Source organism: Leptonychotes weddellii, chromosome 16 (assembly GCF_054177405.1).
Source record: "Leptonychotes weddellii isolate Sample4059 chromosome 16, ASM5417740v2, whole genome shotgun sequence".
Lineage (NCBI taxonomy): Eukaryota > Metazoa > Chordata > Mammalia > Carnivora > Phocidae > Leptonychotes > Leptonychotes weddellii.
Window position 1 is genome coordinate 21,925,475 of NC_138384.1, and position 26,928 is coordinate 21,952,402.

A 26,928-nucleotide genomic window follows, 5' to 3' on the forward strand; every position below is an offset into this window, starting at 1 on the left:
CAGAGAAGGTAAGAGTATTGTTCCATCATTTTTTATGAGAAGTAAATAATCTACCACATAATACATTTTAAAAATTATCATCATTATTAATTATTACATAGACTTTTACTATATGGAGATTGGATATTTTTTCCATCAAGTTTTCTACCTACTATACACTGTGAAGATTTTCTCATACCTTCAAATCATATGGGCTTATAATTTTAACCAAATCTTTCTTGATGGGTTTTTATATAGGTTCCAATTTTTGGCTGTCATAATTTTTGCTAAGATGAATAATCCTAGAAATAAATGTCTGTAACTGTTTTGTATTTTTTTTTTCTTTTAGGATGTCTTTTGAGCTGATACATAGTGCTAAATTACTAAAAAGAAATGTACCATAACCTCCCCCCGAAAGTATGGAAACATACTTCTCCCTCTAGGTAATATAATGTGATATTATTTTTTTTAATTATAGTTAAGGATTAGAATCTTTTTATAGAATTCATCACTTTAAAATTTTCTAAATAGTTTAAAAATATTTTGGGGACATTTGTGTGTGTGAGAGAGAGAAAGAAAAAAGAAAGAGAAAGAATAAGTGAATGAGATTTTATTGAGTACTCAACTTTCTGAATGATTATAGCCATATTAGTAATTATGATAGCAACAGCGGTAGGGGTAAGAGTAATGATGTTTAGTGCTGGTGGTAAAAGTAATAGTAATAGGTAATAAGAACTAACATTTACTCAGAGCTCGCCATGAGCTAAAATCTTCACACATATTAGTTCCTTTAATGCCCACAGAATCCTTTGTGACAGCTACTATATTTATGCCAATTAAAAAAAACTAAACTGATTCTGAGGCTTATTCAAGTAACTTCCTTAAAGTTAGGATTCTAACCTAGGCAGTATGACTAAACCCTTCTCTCTAAAGAATGCATACTATAGATGGTGGATCTACCAACCTTGTTATTTATATAGAAAATGTATACTTCCTAATTGTTCTGTTTAAAATTTTAGTGATTTTAATGTACAGAAGTGTTTTTTATTTTTTTAACTTTTTTTCAGAAGTTGTGTTTTTTTGTTGTTGTTTTGTTTTTTAATTTAAATGCCAGGTTTAGGTATCATTCTGCATTAGAATTATTCCCCTGGCTAATCAGTTCTTTCAGGAAATTTTTTTGTTTGTTTGCCTTTAGATTTTTAACACTTCTGAATATGAATATATATATATATATATATATATATATATATATATAAAAGCAGGGAGTAGTTATTTTATGTGAACAACAGGGGCATTTACATTTTTTACTTTATTTATAGATGGTCTACTTAATCTGGTTTCCCCTGCTATTAATTCTGGAGACTATCTTTAGATTAATCTTCATGATATCTCCCTCAAGAACTTATAATGTTCCCTTTTTGCTTCTACCTAATTTGCAGGATCTATCACAGTTTGATTTGCATCTTCTGACCCTTGTTTATATTCTCTATGGAGCACATACTGTTGGTATGTCTGATATTCCCTCAGTGTTCACCAGGAACGATTATGCATCCTCAATGGCTTCCAAAGCAAGCACATGCAGCTTTTCTAAAGGGGCTTCCTCTGTCCGTACTTACACAACCCTGCAGTTAGCAGGTGAAAAATGCCAGGACACAACCTTCAGACAATCACAAATGAAAATTAGTGAATAAATAACCCAGTTCCCCATCTCCTAGATGAGATCACAGTTTATCTGAGAGCCCTACTTGCCAAAAGAAATAACATACAAATAACGCACTTCTCATAGATTTTAGTCCTCTGCTTCACTGTTTGATTTTCCCACAGGTGCTTCCTGCAACCCCTCTCCCAACAAACTACACTCAAATACTTCTCTTACAGTCTGCTTCTTGGGGAACCTAACCACATACAAGCCTTCTTCCAAGCATGGGGTTTATCTTCTCTACTGTATTGGGTGCATCATAGGTCTCCCCTCCAATTTGCCATGATCACTAGGCCCTCAGCAGATAATTCTTCCACCTGAGGCTGATTCAGCCTGATCAACAGGGAACCAATCCTTCGGTTGCTTCTTTGCAGCAAAGCTGGTTAGCCACACATCTAAGTTTCTGGCCTCTCCCACCACTTGATGTATTTTGATGAAATGCCACATCAAGAAGCTTGGGATCTGACATCCCAAGCAGCTACTAAAGGAGCCAGTGGATGCATCCTAAATTGCAGGGAGTGAACTCTTTATGGGATGAAGTTGGACAAATGAGAAATAGAGGAGATGTAGAGGATTCTGATAGATAAATGTGTGGGGATCAAATATGAAATAATCAAAATAATTTTACAAAGGCTTGAGGAGGTTATTTCTAAGAGACTTACATCCTTGCCTATTACTTAAGAACCAACCAAAAAGAAAAATAAAAAAAAAAAGTATTCTTGGCATCTATTATGTGCCTGCCACAATATGAGATGTTGAATGGATTATAAAAGAATCATGAGTCAGGGGGTTGGAAATTTATTGTAACTGACATTGGCCTAACCAAAGAAACACATTATTGAAGTATGTAAGCTCTTCAGAAAGTGCTTCCTCCTGCTATTATTTTTAAAGGAATTAAAATTTTTATTATAAAGAAAACTAAATATGGAAATGAATAAAGAAAAAAGGTAACTTTTTATTCAAAGATAACTTCTGCTAATACTTTGGTTTAGGTCATGTATTTCCAGTAACTTTTTACTACTATATGTACATATAAAGATGTATTCTGCTGTTGAAGAGAAAAAAATGTTTCCTTCTACTCTTCTAGGCTCTTTGGCTGGTCTAATAATTAAATTGACATCGTAGGGGCCAGGGACATGCTGCTCCAAAATGGGCCACTTTGGCATGAAGATTATTTTGAGTTAAAAGCGATCAAAACCAAGAAGAGCAGGAAAAGCTCTTTACTTCCCTCTCAACTGCCTAAAAAGAATTTAGATAGAGGACTTGCTCCAGGATGAGAGCTATCATCATAGATAACTACATTATAATATGAACTAGGTATCACAGACAGGGAGGGGTCTAGCAAGTCCTTTATATCCTATGGTTTCGGAATGTCCCAGCAAACATTTGTTTACCAATCATTTACTATTTCACATTCCTGTGAATTGCATCCTTTCCCTTTGAAGTCCCAGACCCCTACCCCTTCTCCTTAGTTCAGAATGACATATATAGCTCATTTCACCTGTCTTTGGAATTTCATGTCTGTGTGGATTCCTTGTACACATGAAATTAAATTTGATTTTCTCCTGTTAATCTGTCTCATGTCAATTTGATTCTTAGTCCAGCTAGAAAGATATTACAGAGGAAATTCTTCCTCTCCAGCAACACAAGACAGATTAACAGGAAAAAATTGAAAGTATAGTAACATGTGTATCTCCTATAGTCATGAGAGTTATGCAGGAAAACTGAATAACTCCCTGAAAGAGCCCAAGCCATCACCTTAAATACCACGTGCAGCGAAAGCCAAGAGGTTTTGGGTGTGGTCAGTTATGGGAGATTTCCAGGAAAAGCACAGTAAACAAGGGTATGGTTGTTACGCAGATTTAAGTCAGGTCTTCTCCACTGCTAAGTGTTTATAGTTTACCTCACCTCCTCTTCCTGTTACAGCTAGGGAGATACCCTTACAAATGAGTATTTCCCTTATACTCATAAGAGTTTCTTATAGAAGGATAACTTCTACTTCCTTTCAAAATTCTCTTCTGTCTGCAGTTTCTTAAATATAACCAGCTTAATATAATCCTTAAACCAAAAAGCATATCTTGGAGTGGCAAATTTCTTTCCCCTTCACTGTAATTTCACATCTGTCTTTTTATCCTTATTCTTTTCTAAAGTAATTAAGTAATCTTTGAAAAGATGCTATTTAATGTCTGCATAGTATTCCTTCTATTGAAAATGTATTAATTTGTTGAACTAATCATACACTGTTGGACATTTAAGATTGTTCCCAATTTTTCATAAATAAAAAACATAGATTTACATAGCTATGATCAGTTTTTCAGAAGAGTTGTTTTTTCTTTTGAGGGTTGACTGTGACAGTAATTTTTAATCTTGAATCACAAAAGCAATATACCATTAATGATATTAAGAAAACAGCAATCATTCTAACAGAGCTCTTATTAATTTTGTATATTATCTTCTAGACTTTCCTATATTGCTGAAGAAAACTATTTTTTTTTTTTAAGATTTTATTTTTTTTCGAGAGAGAGAATGAGAGACAGAGAACATGAGAGGGAGGAGGGTCAGAGGGAGAAGCAGACTCCCTGCTGAGCAGGGACCCTGATGTGGGACTCGATCCCGGGACTCCAGGATCATGACCTGAGCCGAAGGCAGTCGCTTAACCAACTGAGCCACCCAGGCGCCCAAAGAAAACTATTTTAACATGAGTTTTTCATTTAACATTTTCTCTTGTAGTTCCAGTGTTGCAAGAGGTACTTGATTATTATTATTATTAATGCATGCATCCTATTCAATTAAGTGTATAGGCCATGACTGACAACTAAAGGGGAGCAGAATTTGCTACTCCAAAATATGTCTCTTTGGCATAAGGATTATCTTGGTTACTTTTAAGAAAGTGAAAATACAGCAGAAGCTCTGAAAAATGAGTAAAAGTTACACTTTCGTAAGAGACATTACATTTATAAAGGAAATATGCATTTATAAGGCTGTTTTCCTCACTATACCAGGAAGAGAAGGATTATTCTAAATCAGAAGAAACACTTATCAATGAAGAAGACAAATCTGCATAACATCCATGCTTTGTTTACTGTACATTTTCTGATAACCTCCCATAACTCGCTTTCCTCACCCCCAGCATCTTTTGCCTTTGGAAGGAGATGGTATTTAAGTTGGTGGCTTGCACCATTCCTGGAAGTTTCTTAGTTTTTCTGGGTATCTTCCGTGTATACTGAAGGTATACATGTTATTAAACTTTTGTCTGGGTTTTTGTTTTTTGTTTTTTGTTTTCTTTCCTGTTAATCTGCCTCTCTATTACAGGGGAGGTCTCAGCCAAGAACCTAGAAGGGTAGAGGGAAAATTATTTTTTCTCCCCCACCCCCACACAACTATTCTTCCTTTTGTAAGGTATTTAAACTTCTTCCAATATTTCATTATTATAAATAACCACTTCCTTGAATGCTTTTCAGGATTAATCACTGGTTTTCTGTTAAAAGATTCAATCATTATTAAAAAAAAAAAATCCAAGTTACAGAAGCGTTAAGAAGTGGGAAGAGTTTTTTAACTGTTCACTCTTAAGCTGCTGGATGCAGTTTTTGTTGGCATCATACTCAAATTCCTTCTAAAGACCAGTGACAGTGGCACTATATTTCATCAACATGACCTGAGCAGCTTGATTTAACTTTATATTGGATATTGGACTAACATTGTCCAGGAAAATCATTTGTCCTTCTCAGTGGGGAGGGACACAGACCAGTGAATGCATTTATTTTTATCCTTTACCATACAATGGCATATCCCTGGCTCAGCTGTTGACTCAGAAGTATTTGCTATGTGCACTGGGACAGCCAATAAAACAACCAAAGTCTGTTATTTATCTTGATTTAAAAGGGAGATGCTATTTCTAGGCTAAACCTGAAATGTCACTTTTGCTATAGTCTTTGTATCCTAAAGTCAAACCTTTTCCAAAGTGGTTATTAAATGACAAGAAAGTTGACTAACATTTATTGGCCACTTGAATTCCTTGGTATTGTTAGGCAATTTACATAAAATAATTTAATTGTAACACCAAAGTCATGAGATATGTGTCACAAACACCTTTTAACCAAGAAGAAAGTTGTGTCCCTGAGATTTTAACTGTCAGCCACACAGCTACTAAGTGCAGAATTAGAATTCAAATCCATTTTAATTCCTTCAATAAATATTTATATAAAATGTTTGAGACATCGTAAACATCCCTGTGAGTAAGGGCATAAGATAAAAAGGTGATTTTTATCTTTCTTTGTGATTTTATACTTGAAGCATCTCTACCACATTGGTGCTTATTTGAAAGTGGATAATAAAGGTGCTTCTCCAACATTTTTTTTCTAAATTGAATCCAGTATAATGGTTTGGGAGAAATGATAACACCTGAAATTAAGAACACATAGCATTTACTGATCCTGAATATGAGACAGACACTGCACATAATGACTGATTACTTAAAAGATATTTTAGGCCTTTCCCCCCCACCCCCAATAATTCAGCCTAAATATATGGGAGTGGATATTCAGAGAAAGAAATGTGAGGCTTCCTGAATAAGTAGCTCAAAAATAATCCCTTACATTAAATCCCCCCCCCCTCACAACAAGGAGGTAGAGAAGCTTTATCCTTTGCCAAAGACTGCAATTCATTTTAGCATAGATATTCTTTGTGATTGGAGACTACATCCTCATACTGATAATTCTTTAACTTTCATTTATTTTGTATTGAGTCCTTATTTACTGATGATGGCAGATGATAAGTCCAAAATTTGTGTCTTGATTCAGATCAAATGGGGCTGAGGGATAACTTTCAAATGTAGGTTGGATGGCAGAAATATTACCCCATGATTACAAGACATAGAGGGCAAGACAAAAATCTCCCCATGAATGTACGGACATTTGGTTTCTCCGTTTATGTTAGATCAGAGAGGGTACCCCACTGAAGACTGCTTTGGAGTTTGTTTAAATGCACAAAATGCACAAAGAAGAAAACAAACAATAAAAAAAAGTAAGAGGTAAGCTTCACTGGATAAACAGGAACATAAATCACATTGGAGTAAGTGAGGGTACCTTCTATCAAGGGAAGGCAAAGGCTCTTGGAAACCCTATCAGTACCTTCCTTTAGAAGGTAGGCCAATAATTACTTTGTCTGAGTAAAAGGGTATGATCTAAACTTTTAAATGTTTAGATATTAAAATAATATGTCTACAGCTTATTGAGAAGGACAGAGGACAGTGGTTCTGTATTCACAGAATAGAAAAGGCCTGTACCAGTCCTGGGCCAGCCCTCTTGGTTTCAACTACACCCTGGGGATCAGTTCTTCTTGGAAATGCACGTAAGTGAACTCAGAGAATGTTGAAAGTAAGATACAAAATTTAAAGTGAGAGTGTGTGATTCCTCTAAAAAAACAAACCAAAAGAAACCAGAGCAGATTGGTCAAAACTCTGGACCAGCAAAGAAGTATGATCATAATGGATCAGAACTTGTCAAGTCACAGGGTTGGGGGTAAAAATAGCTACTGGGGAAAGGAAAGTACTCCTGGAAGTGATTTAAAAAATACTTGAAGTGCAGCATATATAATGTGTCAATTATTTTTAAAATAGGAGATTTGAAGAGAGCCAATGTGATTATAGTTGCTATCATCAGTTTGGGAGGGTGCACTTGCTTGCAAATGGCTCTTACTTTGTTCCAAGTACTTCTAGAACTTCCCTCTGAGATGAGTTTCATTACTTTTTACTTCAAATTTGTAGGACCCAGCTTGATCATCTATCAGTTCCACAGACGTGGCACCCCATGGCTAGTCTTTATTTCCAAAAGTCATGTCTTCCTCAGGGAACTAAAACTCTTTCTCCCCAAACACTCAAAATAATAGACTGCAGTCTCTGAAGTGAATTGGTCTTCATTTTGTCCTTCACACATAAAGGAATTAGATTGTTAACATACAACCTAGTGCAGAAGATAAATGTTATTTTTTATCATTATTACAAGACTTTCAAATCCTGGATCCTTACAAGCAAAGTTCTTGAAAACAAAAGGATATATTTTGGGTGTCTATTATGCATTATATACTATGCTACAGCATTCACTTAGGTCATTTGAAAATTATTATTTCTATCCCTACCTAGCACAGTTGCATGAAATAAGTATTATCTACAGATTAAATAGGTAAAACAATGTAAACAAAGTCACATAGCAATGGGTAACACAGGACTGAGTCCTTTTGTTTGTAAATCCCATCTTCTCCCACCAAATCACACAGTCCTATGGATTATTATCATTTACCTCTGGCACATATTTAGTATGTTTTAGGCACTTATTTTTTACTTAGCATTATGTAGCAGGAGAAAGAGAAATATTTGAAATCTCCATCTTTAGTCTTAACTAAAACAGCCCTTTGGATGACGGTCATGTTAAATTCATTTCAAAAACTACCCAAAGATTCATTTGTTGAATTAAAAAAAAACAAAAAACAAAAAAAACCTACCAAATTTTGTAGTTCTCAAGAAGAAGAATTAACTTTTAATTTTCCCAGGATATTTAAAATATGCAAAATCTAGTGTAGAAGACAGATGACAATCTGAAAATGCTCTTGTAACTCCAAGATATAGTATTAAAACTTTCTGAATTAGAATTCATCCAGTAGAGACTATTCTGCTAGAATCATTCCATGGTTTATCAGTAAACAGGCAAATCATTTGTGAAATTCAGAGAATGTATGAATCTCAACATTTATCCCTAAGCTTTCTGTGTATGTGTATATGCACATGGACATGTGTATGTGCACCTAAAATGAAATAAAAGAAATGAATAACTCTCTTTCTTCTTCACAAAAGTCTAAAGAAATAGAATTCTCTAACTTCTCTGGCAATTACCAGATCTTAGTTGTTCTGGCTGGGTTGTAGGGTAGAGAAAAGAGTAGCAGAATCTGAGAAGAACTGAATTTTTCTTCATAAGAATGAAATAGAGAAATAACTGAGTACTAAGAAAATAAGAGAAGCAAGAGGGGGGATATTAGAACCAAGAGGATTATTATAAATTCTTTATGTATTCAGTCTTTATGTATTCCCCACATGCTGTCTTTTCAAGAGAATTTACCGTAAAAACTTATGCTGATATCTAACTATAGTCAAAGTCATACAATTTTGTTGGTACCCTGAGCTAAGAGAAGATTTTAGGCAGGAGTAAACTATCCATTTTAATTCAGGGTACAGGCTACCTCTCTGGAAATTCTAAAAGGGACCTATGGAACATCTCTCCAAATATACAATTATTTTCATCCATCCTTTATCAGACAAAGATGCTAAAATCCAATGATATGTCTATAAACACAAAGCATTTTCATGTTCTGTGACCCAGATCCACATTTGGCATTAAGAGTGTTTTAGTCAGATTAGTGATGGAGCCTTTTTTTTTTAATTTAGTGAAGCTAGTCCATAGTCATTTTTGCCTTGATTAAACCAGACCTTCGTCCTAATAGATTCTAAATAAACCAAACTCTATTGCCCTCTATATAAACGTATCAATGCTCTGTATTAATGTATCCTTGAGATGTCAAAAAGTAAACAGATGGATATTTACAAAGGGCACTCAAATATGAACATCAGATACATGAACTGTAACTCTTTCTATGTTCTTAGGCTTGTTAATATTAATACAAGGACTCCAGGGATCAAGGAATTTCAAACATGTGGAGTAATACTCATAGACCATTCCATGAAACTGGCAATAGTTCTCTAAAGAAAAATATTACAGAGAAACAAATTTTAATGTGTAAGTTAACAGAGGTCAAACTTATAGAAGTGACTCTCTCCACCCTTATTGACGTTTTCAAGTTTTATTTGATAAGTATGGTAAGAACAAATCCTATAAACTAGAGTAAAACACACATTTCTCCAACATACCCTGTAATATAAAGAGCAATTAGAGTCTGACCAATTACATAAGTTCAGTCCCACTGGGGCCTCACTCAAGAAAGGAAAATGCACATTGAAATTGTCCTTCCAAAGTACATGGAGATGCAGTACAATTCCTGGGATTCCTGTCCTTAATAGTTGAACGTTGTATCTGATGGTAGATTTGCATGACTTCAGAGAAAACAGAGGTAGAAACCCATCAAAGGCAGAGAACCCTTAAAGGGGCAACCTGGGCTGAGAGCATGGAGCTGTCCATGCTGTAATATTAACAAGCCTAAGAACATAGAGTTAGAGTTCATTTAATCATCTTAAATGACTGCATTTGTCAACCATGTATTTGGTATAAATTGTTTACTGTATACAAAGTACCATATGAGATCCATGGAATACAAGGCATTGCTGCAGCCCCTAAGAGCTCACAGGAGGTATATACATTAATAAATATTGTAGTAACATGGAGATACTGAAAATTCATGTATCCATCACAATCATAATGTCAAGTGTATGGGAGTGGGTAGGGTATATTCACCTACTTTGGGGTGTCACTGGAGGCTTTATGAGTAGAAACGATACTTCAGTTGGGACTTGAAGATATGTGAAGTTTTACCATAAGACCCCTGAGAGAAAGGCTTTCTGGGAAAAGAGAACAAGTGCCAACAGTATGATATGTTCAGAGTTTATATGTTAAGTGACATATAAATAGTTTGATATCCCTAGAGGAAGACATATGTCTGGGAGAAGCTTTAGAAGAGATTAAGTAGGAGACAGTTGCAGATGACTTATAAATGGTGTTTTGTGAGCTTGACTATTTTCCTGCTGAAGACTTTTTTAAACCGGATGACTTTTTATTTTTTTTATTATTAACATATAATGTATTATTTGTTTCAGGGGGTAGGAAGACTTTTTAAATCAGGCTCCAATTTATCTTGTGCACAATCCTAGAAATTCCCACCACATCTCAGCTGCATCTTATCTCTCCATCAATAAACAATATCACTGTATTTATAAATCCATCTGACACAAACTGTGCTTTATTTGGTGTCTTAGAACAGTATGTAACATTAGTGCTAAAAGCTGGGAAGCATCTCCTCACTTTGCCAACTTCAAAAAACTAGTGGTGGACAGCTCCATGCTCCCAGCCCAGGTTGCCCCTTTGAAGGGGTCTCTGCCTTTGATGGGTTTCTACCTCTGTTTTCTCTGAAGTCATGCAAATCTACCACCAGATATAATGTTCAACTAATAAGGACAGGAATCCCAGGAATTGTACTGCATCTCCATGTACTTTGGAAGGACAATTTCAATGTGCATTTCCCTTTCTTGAGTGAGGCCCCAGTGGGACTGAACTTCTCCAGAAGCCCACTGTGATAACCAGTTCAATAATTCACCCTTTATTAACTTTCTTTTTGTCTCTGTGTCTATCCTCTCACTTCACAGTCTTTAATTACCTCTGAATAAACTACCTACGTCTAAGTCCATATCTCAGGCTCTGCTTTCAGGGAGACCCAAACTAAGAAAAACACATGATCTTTGAGGACAAGGACCTTATCAGGCTGCCCAGTATGCTGAATACATAGTAGCTTCAAAAGCAACACATTAGGGATTAATACTAGTTTGGTTATTAGACTAGACACTGACAATGTGCTGCAGGGTCAAAATCGGGAATGAATTATATTCATTTTCTAATCAAAAATAAAATGGTTTTACATCCCAAGAAAAAAATGTTTGTGCATGAGTTCACATAAGGTTGATACTGAGGAGACAGTTTGTGCTCCTGCATTTAATTTAGTATGCTGGTCGAGAATTACTGGGTATTCATGGCATACTCAAATCTAACTACCTCTGTGGGTAACATGTTGCTTTAAAATATTCTTGGAAGGTCCTGGTGATAAAGCCTGGATTAATTATAAAATTGTCCTATTCTAGTTGGTTATATGAGTAGGCACTCCCCAAAATTGATTGTTAAGCAGATTTTTCCAATAATTGTTTAGTGTATAATGAAATGTCTGGGGCTATGGTAGACTGGTAGACATTGTGAATGATTCACTAGAGGAAAATACATGTTATAACAATTTCAAAATCCAGTATAATCTTTACATAAATTTAAAATTCATCAAGAAAGATGGTGTGACTATTAACATTGGAAACACTGTTTCCCTGACCAGCAATTTTTCAACTCTTCCATCTTTAATTAAAATTAACATAATCATAGAAGAAAAAAAGGAGTATTTCTATGTTCCTTTAATGCAATAACCATATGATTTGCATTGATAAAAAGTAAAGCACCATCATCTCCTTTTATCTAATTATAAGAATATGGAATTTTCCTCTCTGTTTATTCTGAAAAAAAAAAAAGTAATAACCTAATGGGCTATTCTCTTTGTATACACTGAAGAAGAAGATGATACCAAGGAAAGAAGCATTTCTTAAAACCAAAGTTTATTTTAGTTGAAAATGAGGGTAAAGAGGTCTAAACAAATAACTCAGCACATGGTATGATTTTATGTTTCAAGATAAAATGTACACGTAGAGGATGACTGAAGCTTCTAAGTTCTGAGAAGTTAAGATTTGTAATAGAAAGGCCTTTAATTAATCTATGTTGCCATAGCAACCCAGTGTGCAGCCACAGATAGTGAGAATAAATGTGGCATTTACATTCTGTGTTTCATAGTGGCATGTGATAATTATAAATATCCATATACATGTATGTATTTGGCAGATTATGTATCTGTGTGTGTGTAAGTGTAATGTTTATTTTCTGTGGCACTTTTCCCAGCCTCTAGGTAGAACTAATTGGGAGGGCTTTGTTGCTCCCAACAATAATTTGTTTTTAGCAGAACAACATGCATCATGTTATATTTAGGATGGTTGTTCACATATTTATCTTCCATGTCTAGGGTATGAGCTCTTTCAAAGAAGGGACTATGTCTTTTTTTTTTTTTTTTTTTTTAAAGATTTTATTTATTTGAGACAGAGAGAATGAGAGAGACAGAGAGCACATGAGAGGGGAGAGGGTCAGAGGGAGAAGGAGGCCCGATATGGGACTCGATCCCGGGACTCCGGGATCATGACCCGAGCCGAAGGCAGTCGCTTAACCAACTGAGCCACCCAGGCGCCCCGGGGCTATGTCTTTATAATACCAAAATGTAGTGGCGCATTTTACTTAGATTCTAAAACTGGCAAGAAACCCAGATATTTGCACGGAGCCGAACCTACAGAACAATTTTTCAAGAGCCCAAAACTTTTCTTAGCAGCACCTGATTATTGTTAAAAATGACTAAATAAGACGATTCAGGTGATACAAATAAACTTTATATAACATTTCAGGAAGCAAACAGTCTGTTCACATGGGTTTAAAGAACTTCAACATGAGGTAGAAGGAAGGAAGCTTTTAGAGGATAAAGAGTAAGGAGCAAGTTAGAGAAAAACAGAAAATGAACAAAGAACAAAGAAGTAAGTAGAGAGCCCAGGGTTGGCTTGGTATTTGGGGAATGGCTGACTGGATATATTGTGTTTCTGGTCAAGCAGAGCATTTCTAGCATTATGAAAGTTATTTAAGTTTCGGTTTCCATGGGTGCCTGGGTGGCTCAGTCGTTAAGCGTCTGCCTTTGGCTCAGGTCATGATCCCAGGGTCCTGGGATCGAGCCCGGCATCGGGCTCCCTGCTCAGCGGGGAGCCTGCTTCTCCCTCTCCCACTCCCCCTGCTTGTGTTCCTGCTCTCGCTATGTCTCTCTCTGTTAAATAAATAAATAAAATCTTGAAAAAAAAAAAAAAAGTTTCGGTTTCCTGACAAGGCACCCAGGACAGGAGAGGCTCCATCTTGGGCCTTGAAATTTATTACAATACGGTGGTGGTGATGATGATGATGGTGGCGGTGGTGATGAAGAAGAAGATTATGATTAATACTACCACCACTACAACTTCTGCCACTCCTGGTATTAAAGAGTTGGCTTGAATTTCAGCGTGTTTTATAAAATGTTTACTTTTTAAACCTTTATATTTTTATTTTTTTATTATTTTTAAAGATTTTATTTATTTATTTGAGAGAGAGAATGAGATAGAGCGAGCATGGGAGGGGAAGGTCAGAGGGAGAAGCAGACTCCCTGCCGAGCAGGGAGCCCGATGCGGGACTCGATCCCGGGACTCCAGGATCATGACCTGAGCCGAAGGCAGATGCTTAACGCACTGAGCCACCCAGGCGCCCCTAAACTTTTATATTTTTAAATAATAGATGGATTTTCATAAGCCAAGTGAGGTGCTCATACTATGAGACACACATGGAAATTAGATCTCACTGTAGAAACTATGAATTGAAATACTCCATTTCTTCTTCATTTTAGGGCCTAATGTCTCTAAGAACTAACAGTAGCATAAATTGCATTATTTGTTGTATTTTTTATCTTCACTTTGGGGAAGTTTGTTATTGCTGTTTTTGCATGTTTACATGAGGTACGTACATTAATTGTGTAAATAAGGAACTACATAATCCTGATAAAAATAATAAAAAGTGTCAATGTAGCACACAAAGCAGGATCACTTACTGATTTTTTTCCTTTGGTGTAGGATAATCTGATTTTAAATTTTATTTTCATTTCTTTATGACTAAAAAGCCAAAGTGATGTCAACAATGTGTTTCCTTACTTCCAAAGACTTATAGAGTTTTTTTCATTCATTTATTTGAGTAATTACTGCAGACCTTCTATGCCCCAGTCACCATCCTAGGAGCAAACTAATGGGCAAAATAAGGCACAGTCTCAACTTTTGGAAGTTATGATTTGGTGGGAGAGGTTGACAATTTAATAGTGGTAAAAGTGAAATAGTAGTAGTATAATTACTTGAGATAAGGATTATGAAGGAATAAGAAGCAGCGTTATACTGATTTATTTTTATAAATATCAATAGTCACAAACAGATCCCAGGGGGTAGATTGGTAAATCAAGTGAGTTAGAAGATCCAGAAAGAATGCTAAGAAATGCGGGCACCTGGGTGGCTCAGTTGTTTAAGCGACTGCCTCCGGCTCAGGTCATGATCCTGAAGTCCCGGGATCGAGTCCCGCATCGGGCTCCCTGCTGAGCGGAGAGTCTGCTTCTCCCTCTGACCCTTCCCCCTCTCATGCTCTATCTCATTCTCTCTCTCAAATAAATAAATAAAATCTTTAAAAAAAAAAAAAAAGAATGCTAAGAAATGCAATAGGGAAACCGGGATGATGAACAATCAATGAACTACAGCCTCAGTATCAAGAGGACAGTGGTGGGGTTTTGGCAAATGGGAGGTGAAACTATTACTCAGCTTCAGTCAGTGTTGCCTTGCCAGAATATCAGACTAGCGATGTGAGAGCTTACGATTTTTCAAAAAGAAATGTGAAAATGTGACATTTTCTGCCCTTTAATGATTGGGAACACATTATTATTTTTAATCACAGTATGAGCCAACATTTTGTGACTCACTGTGGTCTCAGCAATAGATCCAAAGAAAAGTGACAGCGGGAAGAAAGAAGGATGGAGGCTGACTTCTTCAGGCACTGAAGGGAGAGAAGTGTTCCCTGAGAATGAGGTTTTGTATCTCTGCAGTTGCAAGACCACAGATTCATGGTGACCGGTGTGGGTGGTACTGGTGTTATGTGTGTGTGCTGTGCGATTTGGACATGGAGCACGTTGACTTTTAGAGACGTAGAGTCCCTGCGACTTTCCAAGTGCAAACGGACTGCTGTCAACAGGAACGGTACCCATCTTATAGGAAAGTATTTGGGCGTGGGCAAGAATGATGACTGAATTAGTTTTCACATTCAACGTAAGAAAGGTAGAAGGGGCCACAAAATGATTGCTATTAAGTTTCTTGCCAATTTTGGCAAATGGGCACTTATAATTAAATTAAATTTAATTCAAAGGAATAGGGGATGTTGCATCAAGAATCCCGGAGAAATTCCTGCCAATTGCGCATATTTTAGATAATTTGGTACTTCAGGACATGCATATGGTATATGTACTATATGGTCACAATTTTATAGATGTGGAAACTGAGCTCAGCGTTTAATTTCTCTCTAGTGTTGCAATTCCAGGAAGTGTCTGTTGGACTTGAATGTGAACTCCAGACCTGATGCATAATTTTGGGCTGAAATCGGGGTCTTAGACTGTGTTCATAGTGGACCCACATTCACCTTGAAGTGAGAAATTCTGTGTTAAGATGCAAATCCACCATTTAGTAACATCATCCTTAATCAGGCTATGGCCTCTAGTTCCTCAATATTTTCAAGTCTAAAATTAGTGTGATGCCAAAATTTGCGGGGGGGGGCACTTAAAAGAACATCTGAAAACATATTTTGAACTGCAAAGCATTCGAGAAATATTATATATCATTAGCATTAGTGATGCTTATAATAGGTGCAAATATAAAGGTTTTAAAAAAAGGCAGTAAATTTATTTACAGTAAATAAAGGATCAGAAAGCTATTTATACCACAGGTATATTTCACAGATATTGCTAATATGGTGCACTCACAACACTTCAGGAAGCAAGGTACCATTAGTATTGATTAGCAGTGCATATATGAGAAAAGAAAGGTTCAGATATTTTAGTTACCTACACTAACCCTGTAATGATTTACAGCTGAGAGTATAACTTGAAATCTAAAAAGAAATCCAACTGATTCCAGCTGATTCCAGAATTTACTTTTGCCTTCAAAACCGACTTGTCTCGGACGCCTGCGTGGCTCAGTCGGTTAAGCGGCTGCCTTCGGCCCAGGTCATGATCCCAGGGTCCTGGGATCGAGTCCCATATCGGGCCTCCTTGCTCAGTAGGGAACCTGCTTCTCCCTCTCTCTCCCTCTGCTTGTGCTCTGTCAAATAAATAAAATCTTTAAAAAAAAAAAAAAAAAACCCGACTTGTCTCTTATCCTTAATTATGCCATAATGGTAGCTCTAAGTGTATCCTAGATTCCCAGTTCTGATGCACTGTTTTTCTAGGGTAGGGGAACACAATAGATATGTCACTTCATTTCTGCTGGATTTCTTTTACATTTAACTTCACTGTATACTTCAAGTTGCTAATTCTATGACTGCCATCAAAGACATACTACACTCAATATAAATAAATACTTGTATAGGCTAAACATTAATGAAACTGAAGACCCTGGAAATGGGAAAAGAACACTCTGTTAATTTCCATCATATATCCAGCAATGTTAGCATGCTTTAACAAAACTGTTCCCAGAATCAGCATTTTTATTATTGAGTCAGCATGTGAGACAGTGGTGTTAACCACGTTACTTTAATATCTTTACAATATAGCAGTGAAGAGAATTCTCTAAAACCACAGTCTTAACATAGTCTCAAAATTTCCCTTTATTAACTGTAAACAATAAGTGTACTTTGATGGAAAGAGGTGAACAACTTTTATTTGCATCCCAATCTGGGTGTATGGGAGGGGTATATAGTAAGAATCTCATAATTTTGAACAGAAGAAAGCAGATACTAATGCACTGGTTAGTCACACCTGCATGAAAACCATTTTCATTATTATTGTTGTTTTAGTTTTAGGCAAACTTGTCATCCTACTGCAGAGTCTAGGCCTCTATTCCTTAATTTGCATTTGTATGATCAAGATTAAATTCAGCAGATGGTTTTGTTAATACTAAAACAAAATATAAAATCACCTATTTTTTGATGCCAACTTCTTTTGCATTTGAGTGGAATAAAAAAGTATGACAGAATTTTACACTGTAGCAAGCAGGTCATCTTGGGGTGAATGTTTGCTTTGATAGTCAATACTGCCTTTCAATTTGATTCTATTCACAACTCTCTTTCAGATATTATTACCTGATTTTATCAAACCTATGTTATTTAGCTATTCACTGTGACTCAGGATTGCAAGAATATCTTACCAAAAAACCAAAGTCACCCATGCATTAATTCATTATTTAAGTATAAATTGATGAAATTAACTATCTCATCTATATAGTATAAACGTAAATTGGAAGGAAATAGTAAAAGTGTAGAGCTTGTCTCAAAAACACCTCCCATTTATATGGCAATGATTAGTTAATAATTTTCTATTGATTAAAGGAAACTTCAAAAGTATTTTTCCATATTCATTTGCTCATTTGTTGCTTCAACATTATTGAGTTCTTCCTATTTGATATCCTTAAACGCATTGCCAAAAACTGTATGGTCTCAGTTTCTGTATCTGTTCAGTAAGAGAGAAGGATTAGAAGGAGACCTTGGATCTCTGTGTGCACATGTATTGCAAAGAGATCAAAGAATATTCACATTCACCACTAAGCTAACTAAACAGGAAAACTATGTATTTAATTTCAAACCAATAATATCCTAAAAATATATCCCATATTTAACATATTTCTAGCAGTAAGATATGAAGCAAAACACATATTTTATTTATATAATGTGACCCTCTCCAAGTAGCTTCTTCTAAAAATTCACACATAAAATTTCCAGATTTCCTGTCACAGATAAGTTATCAAAATAAAAGGCTTATTTTTATATCTTCTACTTAAAAGTTACAGCACTGTAAGTAACTTGGAATACTTCTGAATATTAAACTAATGTCATAATAATGCGTAATAAATAAATAAATAAAAACATAAGAAAGGGTCACAATTCTGAAAGCCTAAAGGAGAACATTCCTTCAAGAATTATTTTGTTCCTACACCTAGTGAGGTGGAAAGAGCCCCAGATTTAAAGCTTGAAGAACCAAAAAAGGAATCCTGTCACTTTCCTTGCTACTTATTTAATAGCAGTGTGAACTTGACACAAGTACCTCTCAACTTTGGTTTCCTCATCTAATTCCTTCATTCCTTTATTGAGAATTAATTTATATACAATAAACCACATCCATTCAAAGTGCATTACTTTGGGGACGCCTGGATGGCTTGGTCAATTAAGCATCTGTCTTCGGCTCAAGTCATGATCCCGGGGTCCTGGGATCGAGCCCCAAGTTGGGCTCACTGCTCAGTGGGGAGTCTGCTTCTCCCTCTGACCCTCGCCCCTCTCATGCTCTCTCTCTCACTTTCTCTCAAATAAATAAAATCTTTAAAGAAAAATGCATTACTTTGATGTGACTTGATAGTTTTTATATTCCAGGAAAACCTCCCCCAAAATCAAGAGGCAGAACATTTCCATCACTAACAATATTCTCTCATGTCCCTCTGCACAATCCATCCCCTCTCTGGCCTTTGCTATAGGCAACCATGGTTTACATTCTGACATCATGGATTAGTTCATATTTCATGTAAGTGGGATGTTTTGTGCCTGGCTTCTTTCACTCAGCATAAAGGTTTTTAAACCCATCCATAGTCTGTGAGAGTAGTTACGGTTTCCTATTTTTGCTTTTTAGTGTTGAGCAGTATTCCATGGTATGAATATACTTCATTGATGGATGTTTATGTTCTCTCCACTTGTCCCAGTAAATGAAGTTGCTATAGACACTTACCTACAAGTCTTTGCGTGAACATGGTTTCATTTCTCTTGGGTGACTACCTAAAGTTGGAATGTCTGATGTTGATACTTAATACTTTCAAGTATCTTGCATAGTTTTAATTATTGTTAGAAATAATCAATGGGAATGGTCTCACATGTTGCCTGACATTCTGTAGAAACTGAACATGTAATAGGTAGAATTATCATCATGAATGTTTTTAAAACACAATGCTCAAAATTTCCAGACCACATATAATATCATAGAGCAAATCACTGTACTGTCTGGATTGAATCAGCTTTTTCCTTACAAAAACTTTGCAATTTTTGTGCTCTGCTTGCTTACATCTTCTGTTTTCTGGGTACAGTCTTTATTTTAATCATGGGCGAAAGCAATTCATAGTGAGTAATTATGTCTCGTTTCTCCTATAAATGTTGCCAATATGAGTTAAAATGACTGCTAAGACCAGTTTAAATTCTCCATGGTGAACTCAAGTCTGTTGCTCTTCAAAAGCAAGAATTCAGGCTAGTAAAATAGTGTTATTCTTATCTCTGTGAAAAGGTGTTTTATTAGGTAAAGATGTTGCTTTGCTGCCATGGGCAGTGATGCCAACCTCTAATTTTCCTTTTTCAAGATTATCAGGATGAAATTCATCAGATGGTTTTGTTCAAGTTAAAAGAGAAAAAAAATCACATTTCTCTCTTATTTCATTTTATTTGAAGAGAACAAAAAAATTATAATCACGCAGAATTCCGTATCAAAGCAATGGTATCACCTCTTCGATAAAATTTTGGTTTAATGGTTGGTGTTAATTTTTATTTTTTCTAAGACAAATAAATATACTAAACCTCTTTTCCAGCCAAACATGACCACTTTTAACTCGTAATTAGTCATAACAAATCTAAGTTTGTATTTACTCCTCAACCAATCTCAGATTTTAGGAATCTAAAATGTGACAAAACAGGAGATATGGCACACCTGTGAGTGAAAATGGGATTATTACTACAAAGCACCTACAAATACAATTCAATCTGATTACCTTGCACACAGATACTAGGTCTAGGTTCACACTAACAACCTCTATCATTCCACAGCATTCTCACTGTTGAGTGCCTTTTACCAGTCTGATGTCCTTTCAAAAGCCACCTCCTCCCACAAACCTCCACTGAACACTCTAAATTAGCCTTATCAACCAGCTGCTCTCACATAATGCTGTTATATGTTCCTCAGAGCATTTATAACCTCATCTTATTATTCGTTCATTCATTTACTCTGTCCTCTATGAGACTTTGTTCACAGATGTTACTTTAAAATGTACCCAAGACTCTGGTTTTATTTAGGTATGGGAAGGTCAGTGGATCAGGAGATGACCACAGTTCAAAGTACAGTTTGTTACCAGAATTCCCAACAGGAGAGGGCCGGTAAAAGCACCAGGGTCTGTCAGGAAGCAGAAGGAGCAAGGCAAAGCATGGGCAAAAGCCCTGATGGTGGTTTTTGTGGGGAGGAATGGATGAGCCAGGGTAATCAGCTAAGCAGATTTAGGATTGTATAGGGCTTTTTGTTTTTTTTCCTATAGTAAAAATTAGTAAGAAATAGCATTTTGGGGTTTAAAGTACACAGAGATGCCTTTGAAATATGATGCTTTGTTTCCCTAGCTCCTAGCAAACTGTAGGCATTCAATAAATATTTGTGGAATGTCAAATGAATGAAGCCTAGAATTACTACGACTGGGGCTTTCAGTAAAAGATACGTCCATTTGCATAGGCCATTTTCTCCAGAAAGTTAGGTAACAGTCTCTACTGAACTCTTTATTTCTAAGTGCAAAATATCTCTAAAGGAGACTCAGTACCTATTTAGAAATGCATAACCACCTCCTTTGAACTCTGTCACTTGAAATTGCTTCACTCCTCTCAACACACACAGTCCTTCTCAAAGCTCATTTTAAATTCAGTGGCAGAGAAATAAAATAGGGTTTAACATTCTTGCAGAACTAAGCTTTTTGTGCCCAGTGTAGGGCTCAGGTTTTTTTCTTCCTCCTTTTCTTTCTTTCTTTTTAAAATTTTATTTGGTTTGTTTGTTTTGTTTTTGGCAAGACCGGGCTTTTATCCGCTGCATGCATGCACAACATCTTGCTGCCTTTCAATCAAGCATATAAATTAGCCACAAGCCTTTGGATGAAGATACAAAGAAATAATGGCATCACAGTATAATCTTAGCACAAAAGATGCAGAGGCTGATTGTGCTTTCATGTGTCTAATCCCCATCTCCCCCACAAGTTCTTAGTGGTATTAAGGAAAGAACTGTGACTTCCATTTTCTGGACTCCCAATGAGCCCTATTCAGTCCTCTGCCATGGTATTTAGTGTGTTTAATATGATTGACATATTTGCATATCTATTTCTCCACTATCCTATGAGGTTCTTCAGAAATCTTAGTCACCCTATTATTCAGCTAATGATAGGTATTCAACAAATGGTGTCTCAAGGTAAAGGAGCACACAGTATTAAGTGTAATAAAAGTCTTAGATGAAGCAGTTGCATGCCACACATCAAATTTATTATGAAAAGAGTTAATTTCAATCAGCCTCCAAGATTTGACTGAGAATGGGACCTATCTTGAAAGATTCGTTCTCCTTCAGTACTTGTAATATTTATGAGCCAGTGAGAGAAAAAAATGCAAATTAGTTTTGGAGACAAAACAGGTTAATTTTTTTTCAACAAAATGTTGTAAAAAGAAAACTTTATTTTTATCTAATGTAATACCAGAATATTACCTTTAGATAAGAGGACAAGTTATATAAGCAGAAAAATAATCTTTGCCAAAAACAAAAACAAATTCTTTCCTCCTCTTTTTTACTTCTTCTTTTTCTTCTTCCTCTTCTCCTCCTCCTCCCCCTCCTGCTGCTGCTGATCCTCCTCTTCTTCCTTTCCCTTTTTCTTCCTTAATTTCTTTCTTTTTATTTAATTTTTATTTGACTGCTTTCATCAATGGTATTAAGTAAACCTTAAGTACTTAATCATTGAAAACATATTCTTATAAAAAGTGCCAGAAGATATTAGCCCATGCAGAGAAATGGTGAGGAATTTTCAACATTTTAGGAGAACTCAGGCAGCATGAGAAAGACACATAAAGACAGAAAGACAGAGGAAGATCTTAAATGGTCAAATCCTGGGTTACAGATAACTGTAAGTGACTTGGAAAATACCAAGGCAAATGAAGAAGGTAAAGGAAGAACACTAAGGTAAAGGAAGATCAATATATGTTATGTAACGATAACTGGATGGCAAAACAACAATACAAGGTGATGTTATTTAAATGTTGCATTTTGTAACTTCTGTGACCAGAGAAAAAGATTAGACTATGTATTACCTTTTTAAAAAAATGAAAAACAATTTTTCCTCATCCCAGCCTTCATTAATGAAATTGGACTTGCAGAGAATGGAAATCTCAGACAACAAAATATTTGTAACACCATTTCCTACTTCTACTTTGAAAGCTTGCCAGGTTAAAAATAGGTAGTAGTAGTGTATTACTCCCTTCTTTAGTTGCATCACTCACTGGTTACCATTTTAACAGTGTATAAATCCCAATTTCAAAGTTGGGTCTTCAGATAATCATCTATCAGGACTCTACCACTGGTTGTCAAATTCACTGAACATGATCAGTTTAGAAAACATGCACAGGCCTTCTTGAAATTGAATATGAGTAATTTATACTACAAAACTTAGACATTTCTAACAATGTAATAACTTTCAAAGATTTCTGAAAATAATCCATAGGAACATCACCAAATATAAATGCAAATATAACTCTCAGTCCATGTTGGGGTGCAATACTTTGATTTGATCACTTCTTATTCACCAGAGATAAAGAGAATATTTCCACTGATCATAACATCTTCATGCTGGACCTTATTTATTCAGAAGAAAATTGACAGAATTTTACTATGTTCAAGTAAACATGGGGGACAGAAAGATCAATAACCCATGGGCAGCAACTTAGAAAAAGAGATGTTTTGTCTAGTAGAATTTTTTTTTTAAAAGTTCAAGTGCCCATCTGTACATTCTGTCTGAAATTATAGTTAAGAACCATAAAAGAGGTATTAATGATGTGTTCTGGAAGGAAGATGGCATTGTTTACAACTGAAAAAGCTTCAGAGGGGAGCCATCATTTTACCTGGATCTCAAAATACTTGTAGAATTATGATAAGACAGAGCAGGGATGGATACTAGGGGTGCAAATGGCTTGAACAATGGCATGATGATAGAAATACACAGATGCAGACAAAAGGATTCAAAAGATAGACTGCAGAAGACTGCAAAGCTGAGAATCTGTTATTGAAATGGTGTTTTTTAATCTAATCACATGTGGTAACCAAAGTGTTAACCTGTTATTATTATCTAGAATACTGATTACTTCAAAATTATAGAATAGATTCACAAAAAATTACTGCAGTTTCTTTTCTGAGAGTTAGCTGAAAACAATGCTTATTTTGTTGTTTTAATAACTAGAAAATGTGTATGACCACTGTTTTGGTGGGGATGGTTGGCAAACAGAAAGCCAGACTCTCATGAAAAATATGGTGGTTGTGAACCTTGTTAACTACTCAAAATTACGGTTATCACTCCTCCAATTAATGGCAGTGATCCAGTTTTAACAACTGGCTCCGCCTCATAAAGGGCCTCACTGGACTAACAGTATAATCTTTCCCTTTGGCAATGATATGTTCAGGAAGAAGATATGAACTAAATGGCAGATATGGTGTGCTAAAGTGTTCTGGAAGAGTTCTTGCTCCCTGCTAAGTCAAGTCCCAAGAAGTTTCTAACTTTTTCAACTGTAGCAGGGAAGGCTGTAGACTCAGCTGCTACCAACCACCATGTTTGTGGCTCATATTGTAACCAACAACACTTTAGCCTTGAGTCACCATTTTAGACTTCAAAGAAGAAGAAACATGGCCACCTTCATCGCAAAGTGAGCTGTTAAATGAACCTACTTGAACTTACCATATCTTATGACTTCAAGTTATGGCAGCAACTGTTTTAGGGCTGCGTCCCCTTATTGATACAGCCAATTAAACTGGAGCTTTCCATTTCTTAAAGCTGAAATCATTCTTTTTTTTTTTTTTTTAAAGTGGAAATCATTCTTATTGGAAGAGCCATAAAGATAATGTCAGTATCGCTTAAAATAGAAAATAAACAAGACAAAAACCCTGACTATAAAACAGAATGAAAGGATACATGAATGCCAATGTTCTCAGTAACTCCAGAGAAGGTGAGGTAAAAATACAACTTGTGCCTGCCAGAAGCAGGTGGTTGAGGGCTTCATCTTTATCTATATTGTGTTAATATTTAACCTGATCTTTCTCCACATAGTTTTATTTAAAGAATTAAAATATTTTAAATCTAGGTGGTGGACACATGATTAAGAGTTATTTTATCATTCTATATGGTCAAATATGATAGTCATGAGCCATATGTGGTGATTAAGTATATAAAATATGACCAATCCAAAGTGAAATGAATTAAATGTGTAAAATGCACATTGAATTTCATAGATTTCATACCAAAAAAACCCATAAATATAAAATATCCCAATAACTCTACAATGATTACACGTCAAAATTATATTTTTAATATACTGGACTCAATAAAATATTGTTAAAGTACTTTCATATGATTTTTACTTTATTCAAATGGGACCATTAGAAAATTTGGAATCATATGTGTGATGTGCATATTTCTACTGGTCATCACTTAGAGATTTTATTTGAAACATTTCATAATTAGCATTTAAAGTAAAATTAAAAGTCTGTTTTATACTGAGAATTTTCTTCCATATAGAAAACATTTTGCTGTAAAAGTTAATAAAGGAAAACTCCAACAATTTGTGCACAATTATTAAATTTATCCATCTTTTCTGCCCCAAGGGGTAGAGTAACTATATTCTAGAGATTTAGGGTGATAAATAACACATTTTCTACCTATTATTTTTTCTGCTTCAAAGATAAAGAATGAAGAAAAAATAGTAGCAATATCATCTTTTTTCCATGTTCACTTAATAGAAATTTGCTCATTAACTGGGTTTTTAATTACTTTCATTAAAAGATCTCCTTGACTTCCCCTGACCTTCTTGATACTCATTACTAACTGTTTTGAAGCCCGAAGACTAAGAATTTTAACTTTGAGGCCAAATCATCCATGAGATAGCTAATAATTCCTGCAAATTACAATGGTTATGATAAGATGGGTAAAGATATTTTTCTCTAATAATTCTTAAGAATTGTGTTTATATTAATTTTTATGACTATCAGAAGCATACAACAATAAATTTTCCTTATCATTTTCTCAGGCTCTCAAATCTTAATTGAAAATCTTTAATTTTTTAATTTAATTAATAAAATATTCTTTCTCGAAGTAGAATATTTGCTAAAAACTCCACATTAAATATATAAATAATAAGAAAAAAATGCCCATAAGACCATCTATGAAACATAATAATTATCATTTGTAATATTACTTTGCAATGTATGGATGTATCTATATTGTATTAAATGTAGTATTATATACTCATGAATTTCTATAAACTTCGTAAACGTCAGTACAAAATGGGCTTACTATATAAAATACAGGTAGGCCATAATTTACTTAAAAACTCCCTTATTTAGAGTCTTTGATTTTAAGAGATGGACAATGAGATCAAAAGTTTAAATTATTTATACAGAGTCACACAAATATCTGCTCCAAACTGAGGTTATTTTATTCCAATAATTTTGAGAGAAGCCCGAAGTTCTTTTCTATCTACAATGAGAGGCTATAATTAAATTTGGGCCTATTTTTGTGACGCAAGTAGCAATTAGGCCTACTTAGTTTAACAAATCCACAAAAAATATGCAACACAGCTAGACAGATCTATGTTGATGAACCTGAGCAGGCAAATCAGTGAACTTATTGAATAGCCAAATACCTATCTTCTGACATTAAAAGAACCCAATAGCTTATCAAAATTTGCCAACTCTTTATTTAATTGGATTATCAAAGCATAAAATATTAACATGGGATATGATAAATAATTTGTTACCTTTTTCAACTGTACAGTGATTTTTCTGAAGGAATATTTTTGAAGGTATTTGCTGTATAATTATGACCTCTGAATATCTGAACACAAAATTATATATATGTGTACATTTTAAAATTTTATATACATTTTATATATTTATATGGATAGAATATATGCTATAAAGATGAATATATACTATATAATATTTATGTAATATTATATAGTATACTCATATTTATATTAAGCATATATATAATAAATATAAATATATATGAATATACACATAGCATAGTACATATACCTATAAAAATTATATATATATTATATTTTTGTTGATCTTACAGTGTAGCCAGTCAAGTAAAATGTATGGGATAGCAGAGAAAAAAAGTTCATTGGGTCCATATCCAGGTTCTACCTCAGACTTTGAGACTTAATTAAACTCTTAGATTCCCTATTGGAAAAGGAGATATTATCCTTAATTGCCAAATGGCTGTGAAAATTAGAGATGAAAATATGAAATGTCTGCATTATCTGTTACAGTTGAGATATTTACTCAATGCTGGGACTAGATTTTTGTCATTGAAGCACTACTGTTGAATTATTGGGGAAAAGTTTCCAACCATATTTCTTCATCAAATAGGGCAATATTATTTGTGTCTCATTGGTCCAAAGATACAGTAAAATATTTATTTTCTAGCTCCTTCAGTTTCATTTAAATTCATAGAGTAAACTTTGGATGGGTATCAGAAGTACTCTTGATTAATTGATTGATTGATAGCAATTTCCCCTCTCCTTAGAATTCTAGGTCCTTTTTTTTTTTTTTTTTTTTTTTTTACCATTTAT